Raw genomic sequence first — 27,310 nt, 5'->3', positions numbered from 1 at the left:
TACGTTACGTATTTACTTATTATTTATTTGTTACGTTATTGTTACATTACTTTCTTGTTACTCCATAAAATGGCCTGAAACATATTGTCACATAATTACCAGTTAAGAATATGAACCCTTGAATACGTTTCCACATGGTAACACAAATCTCCATCCTAATGAAGCTACAAATATGATCTATCTTTTAGTGTTTACATGTGAACACAAAGACAGCAACAAACAAGCACAAAGAGATTTTAGGGCGAGCGTCACATCACTGCTGGTGTTACCTGTTGGAGTTCAGGCTTTGGCTGCTGGGCTCGGGTCAGTTTTACATTAGCATGTAGGTATTTGTTAAAGAGTGGAGGTTCTGTAAGCATTATAATGCAGTTGTTTCTGTCCTGGATGCAGTTTGCACTTTACCGTCATGTTCTTGTCCTTTTATGCAGTCAAAATAAAACTAATGTTAACACCAATCTGCTTGGCATTCAGATAACTGAAGAACCTTTGTGATGCAAGTAATGACATAACTGTAACTACAACTGAATTCAGTACAGTAACGCGTTACATTACTGTGTTACTGATAAATGTCATGTGAGTACAGTGAAGCATTTCTTTGTCACCCGACAAACTCAACACTGGTTGTCTGATATTCACTACAGAATCATCCTAACCTAAAGAATTCCTTTTCATAATATTAATGCTATATCAGTTGATCAGTAATGCTTAGTGAAATTCATGTTTCATTAGCAAATTAACATATAAGTTTACAGGGGTGAAGAGACTCTATAACCATAAATGTATAACAGCTGTACAACAAATTAACTAGCTAGTAGCTAAGGTGTTCTTGACTGGCCTGGTCTCTGACTGGTGCATTTCTCCTCCAAATGTACTTTTTCTTGTTTTATTGATCATCTATCTATATAGTGGTTGCATGTTGACTGTCTTACCCAGAGAGAGTGAAAGAGAAAGAGGCTGCAAAGTGGCTTCTTTGGAAGTCTGTTATGCACACAGAAGAGCAAACAGTCTCCACACATCCGTCACCCCTGAGAGGTCTGAAAGGTCTGTCAACTCAATACTGCTTGCTACAATGTCACTGAACAAGCTGACAGTTCACAGCAGGGTGAAAATAACTATCAGGCCACCAGTGCTCCTGATGTGCAGTCTACCACTACCTGTAAACGACTCAGAAATAATCAGGTCCTAAAGTTGTTTTGTCCTGACAATACACTGGCAGATTCTTAAAACCACCACATTGAATCCTTTCAGAAATATCTCAGTTACCCCTGGATGGATTGTCATAAAATTTGGTACAGGTATTTCTGCTTCCTATAAATAACCTGGATAGGCCCCCAAAATGTGAAGAGGAATCACTGCTGCTGTGGTGAGAGAAGGGCTCCAAATTTGCTCATCACCTGACCATTAACTGTTGACCGCAGGATGGTCTGAAGAATATAATAAAGAAAATCGTTATCTTCAAATGTCAGAGATTGAAATGTCACAGGAGCGGCAGCGTCTGGTTAGTTTATAGCTTTCCAGTACAGACAACAGAGGTCAGTCCTAATGGAAAAGTTCACAGAAGAACAGTTTATTGTTGCTTTTCAGATGCAACAAAAATGTAAGAACAGCCACTAACAGATCTGCCTTCTGTGTATCATTGCAGCTGGTCATGACGACCTTGGTCCATTTGGCAATAGGTTAACTGACAGGTGGCTTTTAGTCGTCTTATTTTCAGATGAATCTCAACAAAGGTTGAACGAAACAGCATGCATTCAGAATGTGGGAGGCACGATTCACTGAAAAGGTCTAAAGCTGGAACACAGAGGTCCCACATATACAGTACATGTATGTACTGTATATGTTCTTCTAGGACAAATCTTATGCACTCTCATGCACTCACCCTGCTGGATTCTCTTACAGCATATCTGAACACATACCTAGACTTCAGACAACACTATTTTAGATTACCTCTGTGACTTTTTTAGATTACCTCTGTGACTTGTGCACTACACCATTTTAAATTAGAAAAAGGCAGCATAGCAAGACATTTGTCAATATCAGTGCAGCATCAGTTTAATTCAATTCAGTTTTAATTATACAGCACCAAATCACAACAGCAGTTGTTTCAAGGCACTTTATATTATAAGGTAAAGACTCTAATATGTAGAAAACCCCAACAATCATATGACCCTGTATGAGTAAGCCCTTTGGTGACAGCGGGAAGGAAAAACTCCATTTACACAGGAAGAAACCTCCTGCAGAACCAGGCTCAGAAAGGGGCGACCACCTGCCACAACCTGTTGGGAGTGAGGAGAGGAAGACAGGACAAGTACATGCTATGGAAGAGAGGAAGAGATTAATAACAACCAATGGTTAAATGCAGAGAGGCGCATAAACACAGTGAGTGAAAAAGGTGAGTGAAGAAGAAACACTCAGGGCATCATGGGAAGACCCCAGCAGCCTACACCTATTGCAGCATAACGAAGGGAGGATTCAAGGTCACTTATTCCTTGCTTAACTATACTAGAGCTTGCCAATATGCAATCAGTTTGAGTCTGTGTGCACCCATGAGCACTGTAATGCATATCTTTGCATTAGGGGACTCGACTTAAAAGGTTGTATTAAGTCGAGTCCTGCAACCCACCTGTTGCCTGTTCTCTCTTCAACCTGTCTGTGCTACATATCTTCTCAGTCTCCCGTTATCCTTTGTTGTGTTCTCCTTTATGGTCATGTCTTACCTTGCAGTATGTTTTCCCTCTAGACTTGTAGTTTTTGTTTACCTTGTTTTGTTACCTGCATTATTTTGTATTTAGTTAAAGTTTCAACAATAAAGCTGCTTTTTAGTTTACCTCTCTTGTTTCTGAGTCCTGCACTTGGGTCCAACTCCCACCCCTGACACTTACTGTTGCTATTTTATTGTTGTTGCGATGCTCCAAAATCTCTTTGAAGACATCGACTGACTGCGAGTGATTGCAGACCTGGTCCCCAACTTCAAAGCAACAATTTTAAAGGCAACAAGACGGCAATAATTTTGGTTGTCATGCTTTCTCCAATCACTGTTTTTATTAGTATGATTTCACCATCAAGGGGTAGCGGTCATATAGTCTGAAAAGCCTATACATTTTTCACTTGCATTAATGTGCTAAAAACTACTTAACCTGCATTAAAAATGCATTTTTTTAAATATAACTTGCAAATGACAGCCTATCTTTCTAATGCTAGAACCCAAGGTGATACAGCGCGGGTAACTGAATAGATGTCTTAATTTAGGTCGTCCACATAACATTTGGCATTGAAAGTAAATATTCAAGTTCAACATTGAACATTCAACAGCCCAAAACCTAAAAAGTAAATTATTGACCAGCATCCCTGCTGCCCGCCATTTGCCTGCCTAGCAGTCTGACCATGTCTGCAACTGACAAATAGCTGCTGTTAGGTTTTTGTGTGCTTTCCTTCAACTTAGAAACCTCACTTGTGTTAAAACGCTTCATTTGGCAGCAGCTTTTCAAGCAAGTAAACAAAAACATAAAGTTGATCTGTAACATTATCCAGCCTGTAAAAGTGTTAAGCTGTTGACCAACCTTTCAATATAACACAGACGGTACTACATGATTAATAATATCACCTGGCTCAACGTGCGGCTCCCAGAGGAAATTAATTTCTGAATTGGAACACGTTACCCCAACAGTGAGGAAAAGCCACGAGAGGCTCGTGAGTTTCTATTTACCAACCTGTTTGTAGCCTCACCACTTCACATTAAACCGCAAATGTTGTAGAGCATAAAAATTATGTTAATGTCAAACTGACACGGCCATTATTTTCCTGCTATGCTGCCTGCTAAGTGGAGTCGTATTGATGCCTAAATGACTTCTGAGGGCTCATTTTGTGAACAGAGGTAATTCACTACCCACAAGGGAAGACACAGACAATCAATCAAATTTTCAAACTCCCATTTGTGCCTGACTTCCGCTGTCTTGACAACACAGTATAAGATCTGTAGAAGAATGAAAGCTGACAGATCGATTCGGCTGTTAAGAAGAAACTTCTTCCAAACAAGTATTTTCCCCCTATGTCTTCCCTCCTTAAAGTATAGCGACAAAGCAACCAATGATTTCCTCCCGTTTACTTTGTCATTTGATGATGCAGCATTTTCAGTTTTTTTCTTATAGACATGATTCGGTGTGACTGAATGTGACGGTCTGGTTTTATGTGTGGAAAATCCATTAAAAAATCCATTTGGCTAAGGTCTAAAGAAAAGTATAACATGACAGGAGAGACCACATCAAGATATATGATATGGGGAGCAATCAGACACATTCTTCAAATTATTACAAAAAAAAATTAAAAGTGCTAGTTCAACTCTTTTAATCCTGTTGAACTCTGTTACTTTACAGCGATTTAGTAACTCATAATGTTTATATGCTTAAATGAAAAGTTTGAGGCTCATATTAAAACATGCCGTGTGTCTAGGGTGTCTAGTTTGAGGAAAAAGATTTTTTTTTTTTTTCCAAAAGTCATTCTGATGACCTGATTAGAAAACTGAAACTTGAAAATTAAGTCAGGTTTCTGTTTAAAAACAAGCAGTGCAGCTCTTTTGTAGTAATATCAACACTTTTATCAAATGTGCCCTTGGATTTATTATTACTGAGTCAGTCTCAGCGCCCAAAAGTGTTTCGAGATATGATAAGATGACCTTCACTTAGCTCAAAGAGAGCACCAGAGACTTCTTATTTATGTACCAAGTAGTCCTTTATAAAGAGTGTGTTATTGGTAATACTACTCATGCTCAAGCACTCATTACCTGTGACATCCCTCATAGGTTTCAGGGCTCACTTAGGTTAAACAAATATGTCTCTTCAAGGCTTCTTTTAAGTTTTACATTATGAATTATTTTCATAAGGGGTTTCTGTTTACCTATAGTGGATGCAGAGAGGCACAGTGAAGTGCATTCTCTCTGCAATATTTTTCTTGCAGCGTGAGACCAAACGTGGTCCTGCATGACAAATTACTGCTTGGATCTTATTACGGAGAAAATTCAAAATCAATAGCAATCGCTCAAATTTATGGGCTGCATCGAGTTAAGCATCAGGTAGGTCAGAGCCTTTCTCGCAGCGGGAATTTGGAGAGAGGCGTATCTTATTAGGACCACTGATCTCGAGTCTCTTCCCTGCCACCAGGATGAGTGTGGCGGTGCCATATTTAAGCTCGTTCAAAAAGCTGGGGAGTTTTTCCATCATTGGAGGTCCTCACCTCTGCGGTACATGATGGGAATGCAGCTGTAAATTTAAACCAACAGGCAGCAAAAATATTTAAGGTAGAATCTGTCAGAGATACCACTGAGCCAAGAGGGGCGTGACGCAATTATCAGTGCGATGATCTCCTGAGAGAAACCTGTCATTCCTGAAGAGGGAGACAGAGAGTCAGACTCACTGGAGGAAAGACGTTTGGTAGCAAAGCAGCAAATCACTGTGAGAAAAACTGAGAAAAAAGGATGTCTGACAGATGGCTAATGACCCGTGGTATGGTTTCTTGGCAGTGCTTCACGCTCTTTGGAAGAAAACTGTTGAGCATGTATCGAGTGTGTTTGTGAAGACAGAAAAATAGTGTTTCACTTGAATTGCAGCAGAAAAACATGTATGACTGTTGACACCACTGCTTCTGCTCTGGCCCCAAGAACCACATCAGATCATCCAGTGGGTGGGGGGCGTGAGACGGGGCCTGGGATGTGTAATGGAGCAACTGGACACAAATGAGAGATTTAAATTTGGGTCCTATATACTCAAGATTTTCGTTCTCATGCAGAGATGGTGTTGTGATTCATCTAAAATAAAAGATATATTGAAAAAGAAAGTCATATAACTCTCAGCAGCCTGGACACTGCAAAATAAATACAACACATAAGCCCAAAATGTCTGAGGCTGCTCAGTTTGTGAGTCCCTGGAGTCGTCGTCACACTTAAAGTTGTGAACGTTACAGCTGCTGAAATCTAAACCCGCAGCTCTCCTTCTTTCTTTATGTCTTTTTCAGTCTTTCTTGCTCATATATGAAGTCGAATGATGACGGTGACTCAACACACCAAGCAGTCAGCTGAAGGTTGGAGGGGAAAATAATTGTCAGTGGTGGAAAGAGCGCCGAGGCAGACGGCTGTATACAAAGAGGCCTTTCTACCAGTGAGCACAAGTGCCTCACGTCACAACACTAGCAGGAAGCCATACCAACACCAGCACCACCAACTTGCCCCTGGGACTTACTGTATGTGTGTGTGTGTGTGTGTGTGTGTGTGTGTGTGTGTGTGTGTGTGTGTGTGTGTGTGTGTGTGTGTGTGTGGGAGAGAGATTGGTGAGGGGGCTGGAGGAACACTAGGAAAAAGGAGGGGAAAAGGAAATCAAGGAGCCTGGAATGTTTAATGAAACTAAATATCCTGCCTCTGGTCTAAAAATAAATGGAGCAACGAGCACATAAACAAACAAAAATATGTGTGTGTGTTTTGTCTGTTTGTGTGACGTATAGGCCCAGCAGTGCAGTGCAGAGGTGTGAGTGAACTGTATTGATTTGCCTTGCTTATTTGAGCTGAAAACGAATGTTGTTTGCCCCCCGCTGACCCCGTTACCCTGTTATAGCACACACACATCAAGTGGTGCACACAACAGCATGTAGAGGGGAAAAGTCAATTTGATTACAGGAACTACAGACCGTCGACTCGCTGCTGTATATGCAATTAAATGGTAGAGTGGGTGCAAGTAATTAAATAGTGAGCTGAAACTTTACTGCTGCATATTTTCCGCAGTGTTATTCTAAGAGTATGTGACTTCTAATAATTACTAATTAGTCAGAGAAACTATGTCTCCATTAAAGTTTTTCGCCCCGCTGAAATAAAATTTAATAAAATCTTTATAGCATGACAGGCCTGCCAAGCACAATATACATATATGGTTAAAATGATGCAGGTGTGGGAAGCCGCTCACCAAACTGCACACATTTCAACATTACATTTTTCTGTTTTTAAGAAATCGCAGCCTGTGGCAGACCTCACTAATTCTAATAGTATCTAGGCTCATTACTTTGGAGTTTATTTGCTCGAGTTTCCACATATTTGCTCGTTCAGTGCAAAAAAATACAGTTATCAAAACTGTGGATTATCGATAGTAGTCATGACATTGTTTCCCAGTTTGGTCATTTAGGGCCAAGGTTTGGATTCAGGAAGCCTCTGAGAACGACTCGAATAACCTTAAGGAAGATGAGCTTCTCCAGGCAGTTTTGATGTCTTTTTGTCTGAAGTCCTCTGTATGCCATAAATATGTATAACATTGCAGCTACTCTTGTGTCTTTGTATTCAGAGCAGAAGATGTCCTTAATGCCTCACTGATTTGCCTTCTGGCTGATTGCGTGGATTTCAAGAAAAGGGCAGCAGCCCCATGCTGTATTAATATAAAAGTTTACGTCAGTCTTAGCTTGAATTCCTTGTTTGCACTGACCAATTGTTGGTAATTTAGGGTAACACTGGTGTAGTAGAGATGCACTGATCGACAAGCAAGGGACTGGAATTGGCTGATTTTCTGGATACTCTGTCTAGGACGATGATTAGCCATTAAGTCTCACATGTAACAGAGTATGAGCCAGTCCATGTCATGCCTGCACAAATAGTTGCATAATAGTGGGCTGGGGTCCCCTGGTGGGAGGAAGTGAGCCGCAGCAATTCAACAGAAATTCAGCTTGAAATTGCTTACAGTTACATCTTTATACATATTTAGTTTCTGATATTACTCATTACTTTGAACTAGCTTTACAAATCTTGTAGTGAAGTTTGTTTCCCAGTGGCAGATGGGTTACACATCGTCTTCAACACGTTGCACATGACTGGGTAGCAATTTATAACCAACAGCCTGTGTTGTTTATGTTTCTTTTTAAAAATAGAAGTAAATACATCCCTCTCTCTTGTATTTTGATTTTAGATTTATGATTGAGTGGTGGGATTTTCTGGTTTTTAAGTGACACTCTTGACTTTGAGAATGCTACCAATCTTTTGTTCAGCCAAAATCCTCACTGTGAATGAGGAAGAAACAAAGTTCTCCAAAGTTCTCCACAAATCCTGTACAACAAACATAATTAGACACTTTAATGACCTTTACTCAACTGAACGTGCCCAGTTTGAAGTAGCTAACAAGGAAGCAGCTAAAGCTATCCAGAGCCCAGACCCAGCCACAAGCCAGCAGCCTCGGTATGAGCAACAAGTGAAAAAGAGAAAAGGATTAATCTCCTATTATGTGGTGAATTTCGAAATATGCTGGATATTGATACAGGTACACTTGTTTAGTTATATTAATGTGTTGCAGCTCCTTTGTTTGGTGAGGTAAACTACCTAAGTGGAAAGTAAAGGTGGGTGTAAAGCAATTCATTTAGGGCTCATTATTTATCTCTTTTCAGTAACAGATCACTTTATGAATGAACGAAGATTCTGTAACTCACTACGTTTTTAAGGAAAGTTTGATTTTATCATGAATATAAAGAATTTGCATTAAAGGAAATATATTTTTGTTTCTATATGCTGTCAATTATAGTTAGTTAGAAAAAAAACTAAGTATTCAAAATGTAATTTGCCAAGAAAATTGCAATCAGTGCATTTCTAGTATTTAATTATCTGAGGAATAGCGTATTTCTTTATTTACACAGGGAATAATAGCATGTTATCAGTATCAGATTTTTGTACTTTTTGTACTAAAAAACTGTGTTTTTTCGTGTTTGTTTTTCAGTGGTTAAAAATTAGTTTGTGAATCTCTAAAACTAAAAATATTGAGCCATCTCATTCATATTTCAGTCACTTTGTTACTTGCGTTTAAATAAAAAGATTTCTTGCCCCCATTTGTCTCTGTCATCTGACACCCTGAATGCTAAGTGGTGATATTTTGTGTTGGCTGTGAAGGTTTAACTTGCTGTCTACACTGCTTGTCCATCCTGACCCAGAAGGGTGTAGCATTCACATCACGCTGGCGCAAAGGTGGAGCTGAGAAAGAATCCACTGGTCATGACTTCCATTACGTTCACAAGTTCAGAATATATTCTTAAGCAAACATGCACAAACAGAACAATGCTGCATGGATAAATCACGCTGATGAGACAAAAGAGAGAATAATACTGTGACAGTTACATCTTTATTAACAATCAGCTCACACCCACAAAATCCCTCGTAAATCCCTCCTGGGTGCCCTTGAATGAGACAGGTAACCATACTGGGATACGGTGTGTGCGTATATATGTGAGTGTGTGTGTGAGTTTGTAGGAGGTGCCCAGCCACCTGGAGCGGGGCAGGTATGATTAGTGATGGTGCCAAGACACACTTAAGATGCAGCCACTCTGTCTAGTGCAAACACGCCTGTCTGAGCTCAGATCAGACGAGTGTGTGTAGGTGCACATATACCTGTACAACTATCTGCGTGAGAACCAGTTTGACATCAGAGCAGAGCCAGTCGTCTCACACACACACGCACACCACTTTACAAGCCTGTCCAAGGGTTAACCTAGGCCTAAGGTTAAAATCAGGTGAAGGTTAGGGTTGGCATTGGCTTTGTTAGGCGCTTAGTGGTGATACCTAAGATTAAAGTATGTGAGGAGGAAATGCAGCATGTCCGTAAATCTCTGTGGAGAGCCAAACGTGTGCGATTGAAAAAAGAAAACAGAAAAAAAAGTGAGAGAAAGAGAAAGTACTTCACACTATCTGGGTTCATCCAGCGTTGTGCTCTCTCCTTGAGCTTTCTGTCACAGCTCATTTGTGTTTGCGAGTTGTAACTGTTCATTTGCAGGTATGTCCCGTTTTGTGTAACTCATCAGGGTGGTCTTTGTAAACTGCTTCATTTGTTTAGTTGCCATTAATTTGATACACTGGGTGTATTTTACATCAAAAGACGTGTCGAACACGTTGTTCTCGGTGTGCCCCGGCTGAGGTGTCGACTTTCAAGTAATAATGAATTTGAGGAGGCAGAAATGAAGATTTTTTTTTTCTTCTATTTGGCAGTTAAGAGGCTAAAAGAAATGACTGGGTTGTAGAGGAGTGCCAGTGGCAAGAGTGGTATTTTAAGACCATGATGTCAGATTTAAGAAGAGATATTTAAAGGTATAGTCAATCATTTAACGCATGTTTTTATAGGGAGTCTGTTTAACACATTTCCCATACAATGCATGAAACTGAAAACTAGAGTATACATTTTAAATTCTAAATTTTAAACATACAGAATTACATAAATGGAATTATTATGCTTTAATAAAAACAATTAAAGTAGTGGGCAAATTTGCAAAAAATAAATACATACTTAAAAGATTTTAGGGGATTTTAGGGAAAAATGGAAGTACAATTGTGAAAAGTTTGAAAAATATATATTTTAACTTAACGGTGACTCATGAATTACACTACAGTAATTACACAACTACACTACATTATGTACTAATTCTATTATAGCTGCAGGTAGAAATAATCCTGTGACTAAATATTATAAGCTCAGTGCATTATTATAAAGCATTTATCAGTGTGTCAATAATAATAATTATACATGATTATATATAATTTTAATTTATAGAATACAAACAGTTATGAAAGGGCTTGTACTCTTAGAGTTACTGAAATAAGAAGCGGAAAGAAGCAGATACTTTTTTATCCAAGCTTGTTTCCATCGCTGTGAAAAAATATATCCGCAAGTCAAAATTCTGAGTTGGGAATCTTAAAATTTTGACGTACTCTGAAGTTTGAGTCAGTAAAAGTCAAGATTTTGAGATACGTAACCTGGAAACAAAGATTTTCTGTGGTGCACTCAAATTCCACAGAGTGACCACACACACACACACACTAATTTAAACGGTTCACCTCAGGGTGGTGTAAGACACAACCAAATGGTCTTCTTGGTGCAGCAAGCCCAGCCAGGCATTTTATTCTGAAACATGGTGTCTCTGCATATTTAACAGTGTTAATAGAGAAAGTAATGATAGCAATGTTTTTCCTTTTTCATTGCATGCACTTAGAGGGGTTAGGTTATCTGAGCCAAGTCACCTGGGGCTTGTTCAACGTGATTATAATGCGGTGTATTAAAAACGCAGTGCACACAATAGATCAACTGCCATAGATACTGTAACCCTGTTTTCATTGTGCCGGCCTCACCATTCAAATGAACGTCCCGTTTTTCATAGACCTGCTGTAAGAGGAAGCGTCTTCATCTGGATTTGCTTCAGAAATGCCTAAACATCGATGTATATAATGTTTAAAATAAATATTAAAAAATATTACATGAAAACATCTGGATTTGAAATATATCTAACCAGCTAAGATGTCGGTCACAAAATTATATTTGGAAAATATTATTACATAAGTGATATCAAGTGAGCGCATTCTTACAAGCAGCGCTTTGCTGCTGCGTTTGAAAATCTTAAAAATGAAAAACATTTGCAAACACTTCACAAAACATAATTTCATTTTTCTCTGGAGCGGCAGCAGAGGTCATATCAGTGAGTGCTTTCAAATTTCATTTCCTTCACCCGTGGGTATATAAAGTAAATGTGCTTATAGTGAGACTGTTAGCAATTTGGTAAGGCTGACCCTTTAAACAGCCCCTGCCATCTTCTAATAAATCCAGGCATACGGCCGCCATCCAAAATACAGACGTTACACCGCTCACACAAAGATACGTGAACGGCGCGAGTGTGAGCTTAACGTTTGGTTTGCAGTAAAAAGTGCCGTTCTGTTTGTACTCTGCAGCTCGCATACAGTCACCGAGGCGTCATTTCTCAGCGAGTGACCCCAAATGACTTTTGTTATTTGGAGATTTTCCATTTGAAAGAAATGAAATGCACTATAAAGTATCTTCAGCTCTGAATGTTTGCTGTTATATTAACAGTTTATTGTATCATGAATCAACAAAACATGCTGTCAAATAAAAAATACTTTGAAGTCCGGGCACAAATCACTTTAATTGACTAAAGCTAACATAGCAGGAGGGGCATAAATATGAAATGTATAATGTGACTGTATGTAAAAAAAAAAAAACAGAAGAGTTTACACAACAAACATGAGCTCCACATTTAACTGATTTCAACAGACCGCTGTTCAGATAAGAACGTGTGGGAGAGCGTAAACACCCAGTCAGCATATAAACACTCGACCTTTTTTGCTCTGAAGTCCGCCACAACATAAACAAAAGGGCAGTGGGATGGCATAACCCTATCAGGATGAAATGTTTGGGGTTTTTTTTTTAATCTTTTACACTGATCAAATATGAGCTGGTGGAAATAAAGAAAGTTAAATACATCTAAATGGAAGTTCAGGTCAGCATTAACTGCAAATAATGTGAAAATCTGAGTGCCTAAGTTGTGCTTATGAACTTTCACTGTGTTTTAAAATGAAATGACTTCATGAATTCCATAAGTTAAAGGTCACAATTACACTTCACTAGGTATGAAATCCCTTTTCAACGCTTAATTCCCGTTCCAATAATATTTGCATGCCATAGGCCTGTTCAGTCAAAGACACAGGAGCCATCATTATCTCACTGTGGCTGTACCTTCCATTCTTTTCAGGTGCCAATAAAAGGCAAGTTTTATAAGAAGCGCTGTCAAAAACCCTGTTAAAAGAACTTTGATCACAGATTTAAATGCCTGCGCATCTAGCAGTCGCACGCAATCCAGATCACCAAGTATTCGGGGAGATGGTTTAACATGTGCGGCAGCTGAAGACCAGAAGTTTGTCCCTCTTTGACCTGAAAACGCTTCGATTGTAACTCTTTTCATACTTTTTTTTTGTCCTTTTAACCTTCATTCATCATCATTATATACTGGATGCAATACTTATATCTGTAATACGTAATTCTTATTCATTCCCGATATTCCTGTGTAAACTGTGAGCACTCACTACGTTAGAAATCCAGCTTACAGTAACTTACTGACTGATGTGGTTACATGACTGCTTGTTGCCGTGAGTGTACCAGTGTGGTCATCTTTAATCATCACAAATGGACCAGTCACATTTGCGAAACATGTAGAAAGACTGGGTTCTTTCTAGATGACAAAAACAACAGGGAGCGTTCAGGGCCCATAAAAAAATCACTGGGCTAGCTGAAAACTGTGCTCTCGCTAACCACTTAGACGCTGCAATGCTAAAAGGTAACGCTAGCTAGGAGTCGAAGGTGATTCAGTGTAGCCGTAAACGAAGACGACGGCTGCAGTTATCGGTGCATCGTGCAGTTAACGTTTCTACAGCATCACAAAAAGTGAGGAGAGTTCAAATCCTATGAAGACTTCATGAACTTGTTTTCTTTCAATCTGTCCACAATCTGTCCCGCTGTATCTCCTCTCATCCTCGGTGTCCCCTCCTTCCTTCAAACCATTAGAGACAAAAAGAAGCCATCAGCTCATCGATCATACTAACCTCCTGTGTGACCTCTTGCCAAATAACAGCCCCCCCGCCCCCCACATTTAGAAAACCAGGTCTGCTCCATGCTGCTCTTTGTCTGCTCTCTTCCTGCTTTTCTCAGAGCAGCATTGTGGGACTCTCAACAAGTGGCTCATTTAGCCGTTGCAGCAACAGCAGATCGACGTGTTGAAACATACATCCTGCTCTAAATGGAGGTTTGGTTGCAAACAAATGCAAATAGAATTTTTGGTATTTTCACCGGATATAACGCTGTTAAACAGCAAAATTATACTGATGTCACTTTTCCGGAAAGTTAATTTCGAGCTGAATACCTGTTTCAAATGAGGAACTTCCAAAGGTCTCATCTCTCTCCTGCGGGGCACTGATTTATTGAGAACACATGAAAACTCTTCAACCGCTTTCATATCACTGAAAATATTTACAGTCAGGGGCAATAATTGCACTTCCTGACACAAGAAGACAAATGCGTGAGCTGTTAAGGGCAAGAAAATACCGATGAAAATACCATGGATGAACTTTAGAGGAAAAGGAGACGTGGAGAGCCAAAGTGTTAATTTCTCACAAAAGAAACACAAAAACGAGTCGGGGTACTGATAAGTTTTCTGTGAGGTAGGAAATTCAGCTGTAAACAAATCTAAAGTGGGTGTTCCCCTTTGTTTAAATGGAGAAAGGAAGGCTTATCCAAGTTGCAGAGAATATATTTGCATGATAAAAAAGGACAAATCATGACGCACATGTTAAAATGCTGGTGAATTTAAGTGATTCTGGAGCTTTTGTTGGACTCTCGAGCAAAAGGTCACCCCAGTTTATCGATTGCTGCCGTTTCATTTTGCATGAACTGTTATGAACTTTTAGCTATGTATAAAAATGCAAATGAATTCAGCCACAGAAATGTTTCGCAACTGCTAATTAACGATAGATGGACAGAAATAATATTTCAAAATGTCTCGTGTGAGCTCTGAAGTTTTATGGCTTCGGTTTTAAGGCAGATATTTGTCGAAGGAGCAAATATCCGTTGGAAAGAGGCATCTCCCAGCAGAGGAAGGTTGTGACTCATTCACCTTGAAGAAGAACATTGCTGGTGGCTGAGTCACCGGGGTCACACCCTTACACACCCACCAGTCACTCAACCGGTTTCATTTCACACACACACACACACACACACACAAATTCAAGTATTACAACATGTCTGTGCTCTGTGGGAACACGTGCGTTGTGTGCGATAGTGGGTCATTCAAATCCAAGTTAAGTGTTAACGTTAATATTTCTCTTCTGTAAAAAATACATTACAAATAAAACCTAACAAACCCCCGGTGGATTCAGTTCTGACAAAAAGGGGACACATCTGTAAATATTAAGCTGTTAAGGGGAATGATATCGACACGGTGTGGATGTAAAGAGACGATTTACACTGTTCAAAGTAATAAACAAATATAAACTTTTGTACATTTACTGCCATATTTTTGCATGCACTTTGCTTTTGTGTGTAAAAAATGCAGAGAGAAACTGTAAATGTTAATGAGCTAAGTGCTAATTAACACACTTTCAGACAAATTTACAGATCAGATTATACAGCTAGCCTTAACAATTATAAAACAGCAATAATATATTTTTTATTTTTAACATACTCAAACTACAGTTAGCGCTATACATCAGAAAGTATTTGCTGTGTTTCTGAGAATTTGCTGTCTTAACTTCACAAAAACACCCAAATCAGCTGCTTTTTATGCTAATCCTGAACTGCTTTGCACAATCATTATACACCATTACACCATTACGTCTGCACTACAGCCGCTACAGTATTTTTAGTAACCTGTTTTTATTTATTCTGCTCTTTTTATTAATATGTTTTCCTTTATTTTTATAGTTTATATCTTTTAAAGTGTTATGTTATATGCAATATTTGCTTGACTACATGCAACATTGCGGGGGCTATGAACCTAAGAATTGCATTGCCGGTACTGATGAGTCACTGTTACATGTATATGACAATGATAAAACCTGAACTTGGATTTACGTGTGCAGAGGCATAACATGGATCGAGCATCCTGTTAGCTTGACTGCCTTTAAACAGATGATCCACATTTTTAGGCTACACTGGCTTCAAAGTAGCTGGATAAAACTACAACTTTTCACTGGTGCTACAAAAACAACTCTGACATTATTTAACAAAATTTGAAAAATCACATTTATATATTAGGAAATTGTTTTCCAGCTTACATTGTGGAGACAGTGGAATCAGTGGGTAGATGAAATTCAGAGCTGGGCCGAATTTACTCTGTAATCGTTAACAGAAGGATGTTCACAAAGCCTGAAACAAAAGCATGCTGGTTAGGAAAGAATTAAATGTTAATAAACACATTCACGAACAGTGGAAATGCACAAGCTTGTATTTAAACTCTCTGTACAAACATTTTACATGCAAATCATCATTCATCATGTTTTCTGTTTAGTTTTTTTTCTGTACTTAAATCATGGAGGTAAGATGAAGATAAAGGCCCAGCTCTCTTCAAAACTACAAAAAGCTTAATAAAGCTACATTCATTAAGAAGCCATTACCACTGCACTGCCATATATATTTAATATAAGTATAAAATTGATGCCCTTTCATCTCTTGTGGATGTCATTACTCTATGGATCTTTGTTCAGTAATTGCAGTGCGTCTCTCATCTTTGGCTGATAGATCAGGCCGTCCTGTTTTTTGTAAACCTGTGTCACAGATCCTGTGTCAGAGGACGCAGCATATACATCCTCAGTTACTGCAGCCCACATGTATTTGTCTTTTTCCAACCCCTGTGCCTTTTTTTTGGCTCCCACCTCAGACACTACTTTTTAAATTTGTTAGTCATGAATCTCGTGAACGTTGTGGCAACCTGCCCGGCCTCTCGCCCTGTCGCTGGAGTAGCATGCAGCCCCAGCATGACCCTGAGTAGGATAAGTGGATGAAAATGGATGCACGGATGGTTGAAAATTATTTTTGCTGCTTTTGCTTTATAGCAGCAGCCTCACTTCTCTTTGAAGCACTGCACCACCCTGTCCACGTTTCACCTCCAGGCTAGCATATTTCATTGAATAGATGAACGGAGGTGTTGAATGCATATGCTATACGCTATATTTACTAACAGTTATAAAACAAGACTAGGTGGTGCTCACGTTTCACAAATTTGTATTTTCAAATTAAGAGCATCTCCACCCACACTTCATATTGCTTTATTTTATCACGGTTTTCTTTCCGTGAAGCATACGTCTATTTAAAGTTACACAGTGATAAACTGAACACAGCCATTTCAATCTGCCTTTCACGTTTCTCATGGTCGAACATTTTTCCAACATCATACACTTTCCTTTCATCAGCAGGCATTAACATTTGAATATAAACCCCCTCGGCGCCGTTTGAGATCAGTACGAACAGATTCTCCCGAGGGTACGCTGTTATTCACTGCGGCGCTCCTCTTACAGTCAAACTGTAAACCGTGAGTGTCATCAGTGTGAGCGTGTTGAAACCACTGACCTTGAAAGACATGCTGATTTGTGCTAAATGTTAATGACGATCAAATAGAAGCCTGTCATTATCTGACATTTTTGCCTCTTTCAAATTATACACATGTAGCAGAAACATCCAAATTATTATTTGTTGTTCGTCTTGTACCACTCACCCATCTGTCAGCATCGTTTAGCTCCTTTCTAATGCAAATGACAATTACAACTGAACCCTTTACATTTGAGATGTTTACCCCTCAGCGTACAATTTCAGACGAATTACACTGAAAAATGGTTAAATATCAATGAATGCTTGCTTTGTCGTTTCATTTTTGGTCTAATATTTGTCCTAAAGGCTCATTTAAGTAATTATTTAGACAGATATACATATATAGAGAGAATTATTGTTATTATTGTATAGGTCAATACCAACCAAACTGCAGGTTTCTTATATAACTGGGACTTTGCAGCTCACTGTGGTGGTCCTATAAGAAAGATAACTGATCCAGCTTCTATTTTATTAAAACACAGCATTTGTAATTTTGGTCTACGTGCCTACTTTCCAGGTCACGTAGACCAAAATGCTGTAGTAAAGTAGCAAAATGAGTGTGGGGGAGTTATTTTTTGATTCATTACACTATCAGATAGGCTAACACTAAAGGTGTTTTGAAATATTTAGACACAAACTGCAAATGAAACATGAATAAATCAAAGAAATGCTTTGTATTTGTGCAAATTTAACAGGCTTTATAAAACATAATCCGCCTTTGACTCTGCTTGCGTTTTCCCCTTGGGACATTAGGTAAGTGGATAATTCTAATGTTACATTTATTTATTTATTTAAATTACACTACTAGCAGGAGACCTGGGGTTTTCCCCACCACACAGCCTTTATTAGTTTTAAGTTCCCAATTGCCAAGTTTGGGTTAACACTGTAAGCTGCTTTGGTGCTTCATGGTTCGACTCCTCTCTTGCAGTCAACATAATCCAGTCTTAAAACCTTATTAAATTTATAAATCATCATTTACTGATGTGATTGTTCTTTAGAGGAGCCACAAGTGAAGGAAATCAGGCCCAGAGCAGAGTCAAAATAATGACTCTGCGAAGAAAGGTTTCCCTCTCCGCACACACGCCTACATTCAAACACATGCTACAGAGCGAGCGCAAGCTACACGCTATGAAAGAATGCCCGTGTGAAGCAGACTTTCCACATGGTCGGCTGGCTCTTCCAGTAACCGGATGGCACACTTCCCTCTTTTCCATGGAGGGAGAAAAACTGAGGGTAAAAAGGGTGTGGACAATTAAAATAGACATTTCTCATGCTGCACGAGCAAACAATTTGACTCTTTTCACTGACAGCTGTGGTGGACAAAACTTGCAAAATATGCTCTACTGTTGTTTAGCATTTTTAAATCAGCACAAAGTTTGACTTCCAGTTGAAAGACTCAAGTGTCGTGACAATCTGCCTTAGGCTTAGCCCCAAAGTTAACATGAAGGAGTCAGTCTGACCAAATGTTCAATTAAATTTCAGTTCAATTTTATTTATATAGTGCCAAATCACAGCAACAGTTGCCTCACGCTCTTTATATTGTACAATAACACAAAAAGAAACAGAGAGAGCGCCAACAAACTTATGACCCTTACTGAGCAAGCACTTTGGCAAGAGTGGGAAGAAAAAACTCTCTTTCATGCACAAAAATAAACCTACGAACCTCCTCAAAGGTCTTCAGTTGTTGTCTTATCTGAAAAATGTGTAAAAATTACACCAGTAAACCCACAGCTAGCTTCAAAATGATCTGATAAGCATGTGAGTATCTGTTTTTTTCATATAAACTAGTTCAGAGTCCCAAAATGCCAATCCTCTTCTTTCCAAATAAAAATAAAACAAGACAAATTTCTTTAAGAAAAAAACTTTTGGGAGGATCTGAACCATTATTCCCAAACAGCAATCCACGCAGAGTCAAACACAATGCAAATGCAACCTTTCTTTGTTCCTGTCTTTGTGCTACCAGCAAACAAAGCACAGCTCAACACCCACAAACACAATTTCAAACAACAGCTAAATTACAAATGAAAGAAACAATTGTGTGTGAAGCGAAATTAAGCCGTGCATGGCTGCATCCATAAGGCACCATTTGCACCACACAGAGTCCTGGATTTGCCACTAAAAAGCAAAGTAACAAGGAAATTATGGCCTCACAGTGAAGACGCATATGTGCACAGGTAAGACAATTCCACTGCAACAAGCCAGCTTGTACATAGCCAAGTAATAGTGTCATCTGGCATCACAGAGTTGTGTTTTTGTTAGTTTTTACAGGGGGAGGTTAAAAAAAATGTAGAAAACGGGTCATAAAAGTGAAAAACAGTAACCATGTGCATGCAGGTTATTACTGGACTCTTTCCTCAAAGGTTTTTGTGTTTTCTAAATGAAAGAAAACATCGCGAAAACAAAGGTAGTCTGTGCAACATAGCAATTTCAGCAGTAACAATATATGTCCCTGTCAGTACCAATGTTCCCACATCAAGTATACGTAGACGACAGGGCTGCAATCTGGGGCTCGGGCCTGCTGCATCTCTCCCCTTTTGCCTTGTAATGAGGGCTGACTCAAGCAGTGATTAACTGCGATCTGGCTTACGTTAAACACCAGCAGCTTCGCTAGCTTCAGATAAGGATTAAATATTTTAACATGGGACTCTAAGGTGGAGGCTCATTTGATTCACTTAGTTTGTCAAGTCTGTTCATGAAAAAAACACCCAATTAGATGGAAATGAATGAAGAACCCTGAAAAGTACACCCAATTATAGAAAAATAAATGAACATCTCCAGGAGGGAAACCTTGTTAGTGTAAAATGAGTAAAAGTCTGTCCGAGCTGATGAAAGTCATAGAGAGCTGCAGAAATCGTGACTAATCCCTGACAGCTTATTTTCTGAAGTCGCCCAGGGTGGAGATGGAGATTACAGTGAAGCAAGAAGCAAACAAAGCCAGTGTAATGCTTAAACACATAATGAGATGGATTTTTGCCTCTCGTGGCTTGTAAACCCAACTTTTAAATTCACCCTCAACTCTGTACAGCTCAACAAAACGTGAAGCACGAGGCCTGTAAATGTGGCTGCCAAGACGCCACGGTGCGTCGGCATCGGGATGAGCAGACCTCCCAAACACTCGTGTACCTGGTGCATCACAGAGGCCACAGCGATACAAGCACCCAGCATGAATATGTATAGGTGTGTGTTTTTCTTACGTATAGAAAAAAAAAACAACCCTTAACAACAAGTAGCTGTAACTCAACACAATGCAAAAACTGCCATTCACACAGTGAGATTGGTTCCAGGTGCTGTTGGCTCACTGCTGTCCGCTGCCAAAAGGTTAATGGTTGGATCATTTAGGAATAATAAAAAAAAGTTGTTAAGTTTGTCATATTATTTAAACAAGATTGTGCAGACGTGAGTAAGTGCTACTGAAATGTTTTATTTATAATAATTCATTGTTCTAGGAGGAACAAGCGAGAGACGTTTACAGTCTAGCAGTTATCAAAGTTTCACACTTGCAGTTATTTTCAAGTAATAACTGTAATGCTGGCTTTATCTATGATCACGTGAATGACCTCTGAACTCGTGCTGCTAATTAATTCAACTTTACCGTCAGTTTTTTGGGGTTTTTTTACTCAGCACTGTGAAATTAACTCCCCAAATCATCCTCCAAACACACACAAAGATAAAATTAAAGATATTAAAAATACAAAAACTAAATACAAACGTATAAAACTGATAAAACTCTGAGAATGAAGCTTAAAAGTAAAATCATAATCTCAAAATCTCAATTATAACGAGGTGCAGGACTGTCCTTGAATGCATAAAGCACACCTGAATATGTTTATATTGGCAATAGCCCTTTTATTAAATAAAAAAATGATAAATCGATAAAAAATAAAAAATAAAATAAATAAAAATATACCCTCTTATTATGTGAACCTTGTGTTTATCACATAAAGCTAATTTAACAAACTACTGTGAGCAAGAAATACTTGGTTCTGGAAACACTGCTAAGAAATCTAATACACGAAACACAAGAGGCCAGATATTTAGGGAGGCTGGGAGGCTTTTTTTTAATATGCTATTTTTTAACATGAGAACATTTATGTTGGTTTAATCCTTAATTGCTCAGGAGCAGAAACTCGAGTAGGTATTGTAAGTCGGCATGTGCAGTACCTGCTCAGAGCTTTCTTTGCTTATCTGTCTTACCCCTTTCTTACTTTATTATTAACACAACGACTATATATAGTTAAATATGACTATACCCAGTTGTCATAAACCAGAATTTTCCTTTGTTTTATCACACGTGATAAGGATTGTGTGTGTGCTTTCCCTCTTTCTTTGAAATCAAACTCCTCTCAGCCCTGAGCTGGAACGCAATCTTTAATTCACCTTTTTGTCAGTGTTGAGTTTCACGTCTTGGGCGAATGCAAATCAGGTACTCTTCACATCCAAAACTGGCATTCTGTATTTTATTTACTTTTTTTTTTTTAACGTTCTCCTCGCCACCATATTAGCGATGGCTAGAGGGCAACTTCAGTGCATAATTAAGGCGAGAAATTTTATAACGATTTGCATCCAGGTTTCCCTTAACCCTGCGGGTTTAACTCCATTTCTGTTTTGAGACGTATTCATCCATCTGCACTCTCTTGATCCCCAGTCCAAACCACAGCGATGACTCATGGGTAAATGAGCTGAAAGAGGCGGGGCCCGTGAGGCCAGAAGGAGGGCGGCAGAAAACGGACAGATTAAGTCAGAGGGAACGGTTTGTGGCGGCGAATCACAGAGATGCAGTTAGAATGAGACTGCTTGCGGGACTTGGAGACGCATCAGGCGGTGCAGTTGCCTAGAATAACAGAGTCTGTCAGGATGACGAGCATGGATGGTGGTCCCTACAAGTAAAGCCTTTAATAGTAGATCCTTTTCCAGAAAACGGGGAGAGGAGATGGATTTCATTTTAATTCTGGAAAGGTTTTGGGAGTTCATCCAGTGTACATCCACAGAGGATACTAAAACACTTTCAGATGGATGAGAAGTAGGAAACACTACTTTCATTCACATTTATCAGAAGGACACTTTGGTTATTTATATTTTTCTCCCCAACACAACCACACTGTTCTCCTACCATGGACACTCTTAAGTGAACAAATGTGTATTATTCTACAGATAAAAATAGCCCCCCAAGAATACACCAATTCATTATATGCTCTTTGTGTATTTTAAGAAAACACAAGATTTATCAAAACTGAGTGCAGCTGGGGCAAGGATATCAGAACGGTTGAGAGTTTCAATGTTTATTATTTAGTCAATTTAAAATACTGGTGCTGGCTAATGTTTGCTGTATTGGGTATTAATTTGTAGGATAGAATAGAATATCTTAAAGACTGACATTTCAAAAGAGTAAAAAGGCCTTGAGGGGAAACTCATGGGCTGGTTGTGACGCTGACTTATTTAGGTCGCCAGACAAACACACCACATGCAGCATTCATTGAGTTTCACATTTAAGCTTAAAACAGGAGAAACCAGCACGAAGATGAAATAATTTTGAATTGCAAAACAAAATAAGGTAGCTGTAAACGCATCTTGTTTTTCAATCTTTCGAAAGATAAATCTAGTCTCCATTTAAGACGACCGTGACCAACAACAACCCAGTGATGCTGTAGATATTTTACTTTAGGCAAGGCGTGAGAAGAAAAAGAAAGCAAGGCTTACAAGAAAGCACTTTACAAGTATCAAGCTGAAGTTAAGGTGAAGGGTGTAAGAAGAACATAGTAGCTGAGATGTTTTTGACTACCAGTGTTCAAGCATCCCCACATGGTTTCAGTTGAGCGCTGGCTGTCTGCCAGTCCACTTCACCAGAGGCACTACCATCCAGACCAGAGTCGTCTCTGCTAGCGAGCGTCCAAATGTAGGGAAAAAAATCTGTTTCTGAGATAAACAGCCTTTGAATAGGAGCGCAAAACTAACTGCTAGATGAATTAAACCATGTGGGGTTTAAGTTTGTTAAAAAAAAGAAAGTAATTAACTGATTTTTCTTTTCCTTTTTTTTGCCAGCACAGCTTGGACATTTGTTTCCTGAAGCGATGTCCGCTGACATAAATAGCGACTGAAAAGACCTCACAGGGGTAAGCCAAGAAAACTGGCCTCTCTTTCTCGTGCTGCAGTGTCTGTACGTTGCATGCACTCAGCATATGGAGCGCATTTATTCACTGCACATAAACAGTGCTGCGCTTAAAAGACTGACTTTCTTAAAAGAATGAAAAGGTGAAGATCTTTAGTGTGGGTTTAAGAAGAAATATGGAGTTGTTGATAAATAGGAAAAAATGATAAATATAAGTGATTTTTTTGGGGTCACCATACATGTAAAACACAAATAAATCAAAATAAATAAATGAGATTGAAGAAAATTTTACTTCAAAACAGAAAAAAATTGGTATGTTGAATGCATACAGGAAGTGACACCTGCTACAAAAGACATTTTTCTATGAATTTCCTGTGAGAAAAAAAACAAATAAAAACCAAGTTAATCAAGTAATCATGAAGTAATCATCCTGCACCACAAATCAGTTGGCTTTGTTTCTCACTTCTGCCCGCGTCGCCTCTCTGAGGTTACGGTTCTTGTCGTAGAACAAACTGCACAGTTCAGCTGGTCAAACACTGCAGTGAAAAGGGCCCGCCCAAACCTTTCATTAACGTGAGTAATGACAGTAAATATGAGTTGATAATAGCAGAGTTCAGGCAAACATGACTCACGGCTTGTTGGGAATAACAGATGTCCGTTCTGATTAAAACGTCTGCTTATTGTTTGTTGTGTTGCTCTTCATCTTTTTTTTCTTTTTTACGCAAATGTCTTTAACCCTTTGAAGCTAAAGCCTGAAAACGGCTAAATGAGTCATGATGTAAGTTGTTTTTTGCTTACAGCATATATTCTAGGTCCACAAATTCAGCCCTCAAAACTATTTAACAAAACAAAACTTGTATTTTTACTACAAACTGATGAGAGACATATCCACTTCGTACTGCATGCTTTTATTTTAATAGTGTGGCATTCACAGGTATGTAAACTATTAGTTTATTCCGTAAAATATTTTTAATCTAATCTGAAAGATTTTCTTTTCTACAGAAACAGTCTTACTAAAAGAATTTAGAAGTCGAAACCCTGGATTTACGAATATTTTTGATTATATTTTTGAAGGATAGAAAGTTTTCTATATAAAAATCAATGTTTAGTTGATCACACACACAACAAAGCAGGGGTACGGGACAAAGACAATTTTATTTGAGTACAGCAAAAGCTTAAAGTGACAATTTATGTGGGCTTTACACACATTCACATGCACGTCTTCACACCTTTTTTCGCCTCCATGAAAAATTCTTAAACCAGGGGGAAAAAATGTTTAACAGTTTTAATGGTCTTGAACCACCCTGCATTGTCCAAACATGCCATGTTGTATTACTACTGCAGCCAATAAGAAACTCGGTGACTGACTCATGAGTGTATTACCATTGTTTTGATTTGTCTGTAATTTTTAACAGAGTTCTGCAGTTCGCTGACCTCGCTTCTGAAGCACAGTTCATATTTCTCCCTCTGAGCTCTCGCTCTGCCTTTGAAATAAAAGCAGCATGTAGCGAGGTCGACTGAGGTAGCTACGAGTCCTTCGTTATTCAGAGGAGGATGTACTACTCACGCATCTGTGTGTGTGTGTGTGTGTGTGAGAGCCTCACCATCTGGCCTCCATCCGCAGCCCGAGCCGAGGTCCTGCTGACAGTCATGACCAGCTGGCTGACTGGACAACTGTGCATTTGTACCAGAGAAGACCAGAAGCAGAAGGAGGCGGGTTACTGTGATGTCTGACCCGCACTGTGGGAGAAAAAAAAAAACAGACTTTATTTAAACTTTTATTAGATTTAACAAACTTTAGTCATACAGTGCATTCAGCTATAAAAAGCAAATCCAGTATATTTACTGTTATTACAGCATGCTCTTTTCTTTCATGTTAGTGTAGCCAAGTACAGTATAGGGTAGGGGATATTAAAATAAGATGAAGAGAATGGGCCAATAGCTAGATTCGTAGGAGGGATAAAGTGAGTTGCGTGGAGAAGAATGACTGGAGCCACAGGTAAAGTTGCTTTGAATTGTATTAACTATTTAGCAACAAGTTAACAGCACTTCATAAACAGGAATGAAAACATAAAATAAAGTACAGTGACAGCAATAATAATAACAATCAAAATACGATCTGAGCTCAGATATGTCAGTCTTGCCGGCTTAATAGTCAGTGTTCAGTCAAGTCAAATCCAATAGGTCAAAAGTCTGTGATTGGTGCGATTTTGTCCTACCGCACTGTTGCAATTGTTCGTGAGAGAAGAGCAACCTGCCCTTCTGGGCCAACTCAGAATGGCTGTGGTTCGGTTCAAAGGGAAAGGCTCGCCATCTTCCTCGTCAGGAAGAAATCCAGGTCTCACGATCCCACAAAAAAACCTAGCCTGTAAACAACAGGGCTATTACCAATTCAATTCACACTCTAATGATATATATGGCCATATGTAAATAATGTAAGTGCTATAACAAAACAAGCACAAAACATTAATTCTAATTTCTAACTATAGTCTACAGTGCATCTTAATCATGAATGCAATCTTTAAATCACAATCAGCGTATTCTATCATCAAGGTGCACATTTCTATCAGAAATCATAAATAAACCATGAACTATGGTAGATCATTTTTTATAGTACTGCCCCTTTAACTGAATTACAGGAGCATTGCTTTGCACTGCATAGCAATGAAGCAATATGTTAATTACAGTCAATGTACAAAATAAAATTACCAAAAAATGTACAAAAGCCCACAGGCTGTAGTTTTACAGTATGTGGTAAGGCACTGGCACAATAAGAATATGCAGGGACATCTATACAGTGCCGCTGGAGCATCAAATGTAACAAAAAAATAAAATAGATTCATGACCTCTAAGATCAAAATTAACTTATCCCATCATCTTATTTTAGTGCATTTATTATTCAACAAGTAATATTAGAATATCATCAGCACACAAGCTGAGTGCTCAGAGTGGCTGAACTCCGTGAGAAACCCCGTGTGTTCTCCCACAGTGAAAACGTGGTCAGCTACAGGTACAGCTACGAGCATCAGGCTAGTTAGCTTTTCCATTATCCTGATTCGCCCAGTCCCAGTTTAACTCACCAGCACACTTCTAATGTTCAACTCTCAGAGAGGATCTTGTCCGCTTCATCCGCACCCGTGCAGATCTACAACATTGAAATTGGGCCATTATATTCCCTGTTAACTCCTTGTTAGCTTTTTAGCTTCAAGGTTAGCTTAACAGCTTCTGACTCACCGCGATGGTTTCAAAGTCCAAAATGTTCACAACAAATCAGGTCCAGTTCTCCAAGGTCAATGCAGATCTCCGGTATGGATATTTGCTCAATTTATCAAGTTAATAGTTATTTTCCAGCAACAAGCTTGGCGGTGAAAATCAGCGATGGTCTCGTGCACCTCCGTCTCTCTCTGTGTCTGAGCGCGTGACGGTACAGAGCAGGGAAAGGCGGGGCTTGTTCCTTCCTAACCAGTAGGGGTGTTAAACATACTCTTTGGGGTTTTATTCTTATATTTATATTATTTATACTTTACTATTGATTTACTTTAGCTCAACTCTGTGATTAACAGAGTAATGATGAATCAAAATTACAATAACATGTTGTAGTGCATTACTGAGTCGTGTAAACTCACTGGGTTACATCCTCCCCTCTTAAATCTCATGCACGTCCCCGTGCATGGCTCTAGTGGAATAGTCAGCATCATTAGCAAGGGAGTCGATGAAAGCTTTGTTCAATCCTTGAAAGAGTGATTTAACCACTGTTACTAGTGGGTTACCTAGCTGAGGATAAGTGAGTCTTTGGGATGGTTGGCGAATTCTTTCAGATCTTCTGATCTGTGTTTCTGTTTGCAAGGTTTCAGGTTCTTCATCATTTTCAACTTGTCTTTCAGGTGAAAGTTGATGGGTTGAGTTCTCTGACAACGGTGAATCTGACAAACTGGTCGACAAAACATTTTTGTCTTTTCGAGTGTCTGTTTCAGACTCACTTGGTGTGTTGTTTTGTAGGCTTGTGTCACTTTCACTGCGTGGTAAGTTTGCTTCACTTTCACATTCTGTCGGAGGTAGGTCTGTTTCACTGTCCATTTGAGGTAAGTTGGTGTCAGTTGAACTTCCAATTTCGCCTTCAGGTAAGTATGTTTCAGTTTCGTTCTCAGTTTCCTGCTCAGGTAAGTATGTTTCAGTTTCGTTCTCAGTTTCCTGCTCAGGTAAGTCTGTCATTTCCGGTAATGTGTTAGATTGTTCGTTATCATTTACAGGATCTTTGTTTTGTTTGAATCCTTGTGTTGGTGGTATG

At 39.0% G+C, this 27,310-nt stretch overlaps 1 long non-coding RNA gene across 2 annotated transcripts in view; it reads right to left on the bottom strand.

Moving 5' to 3' along the window:
* The window catches only part of LOC109195674 (uncharacterized), an 88,574-nt gene that overhangs the window by 11,074 nt on the left and 50,190 nt on the right, over positions 1 to 27,310 (bottom strand). For both annotated transcript variants that reach the window (XR_003214930.1, XR_003214929.1), the window contains exons 3-4: positions 24,627 to 24,762; positions 15,608 to 15,698 (exon numbers count right to left, since the gene is read on the bottom strand). This is a non-coding gene — a long non-coding RNA (uncharacterized LOC109195674). The remainder of the gene's footprint in view (positions 1 to 15,607; positions 15,699 to 24,626; positions 24,763 to 27,310) is intronic.

This window comes from Oreochromis niloticus, linkage group LG18 (assembly GCF_001858045.2).
Source record: "Oreochromis niloticus isolate F11D_XX linkage group LG18, O_niloticus_UMD_NMBU, whole genome shotgun sequence".
Taxonomy (NCBI): Eukaryota; Metazoa; Chordata; class Actinopteri; order Cichliformes; family Cichlidae; genus Oreochromis; species Oreochromis niloticus.
This window is presented reverse-complemented; position numbering and strand designations above follow the sequence as displayed.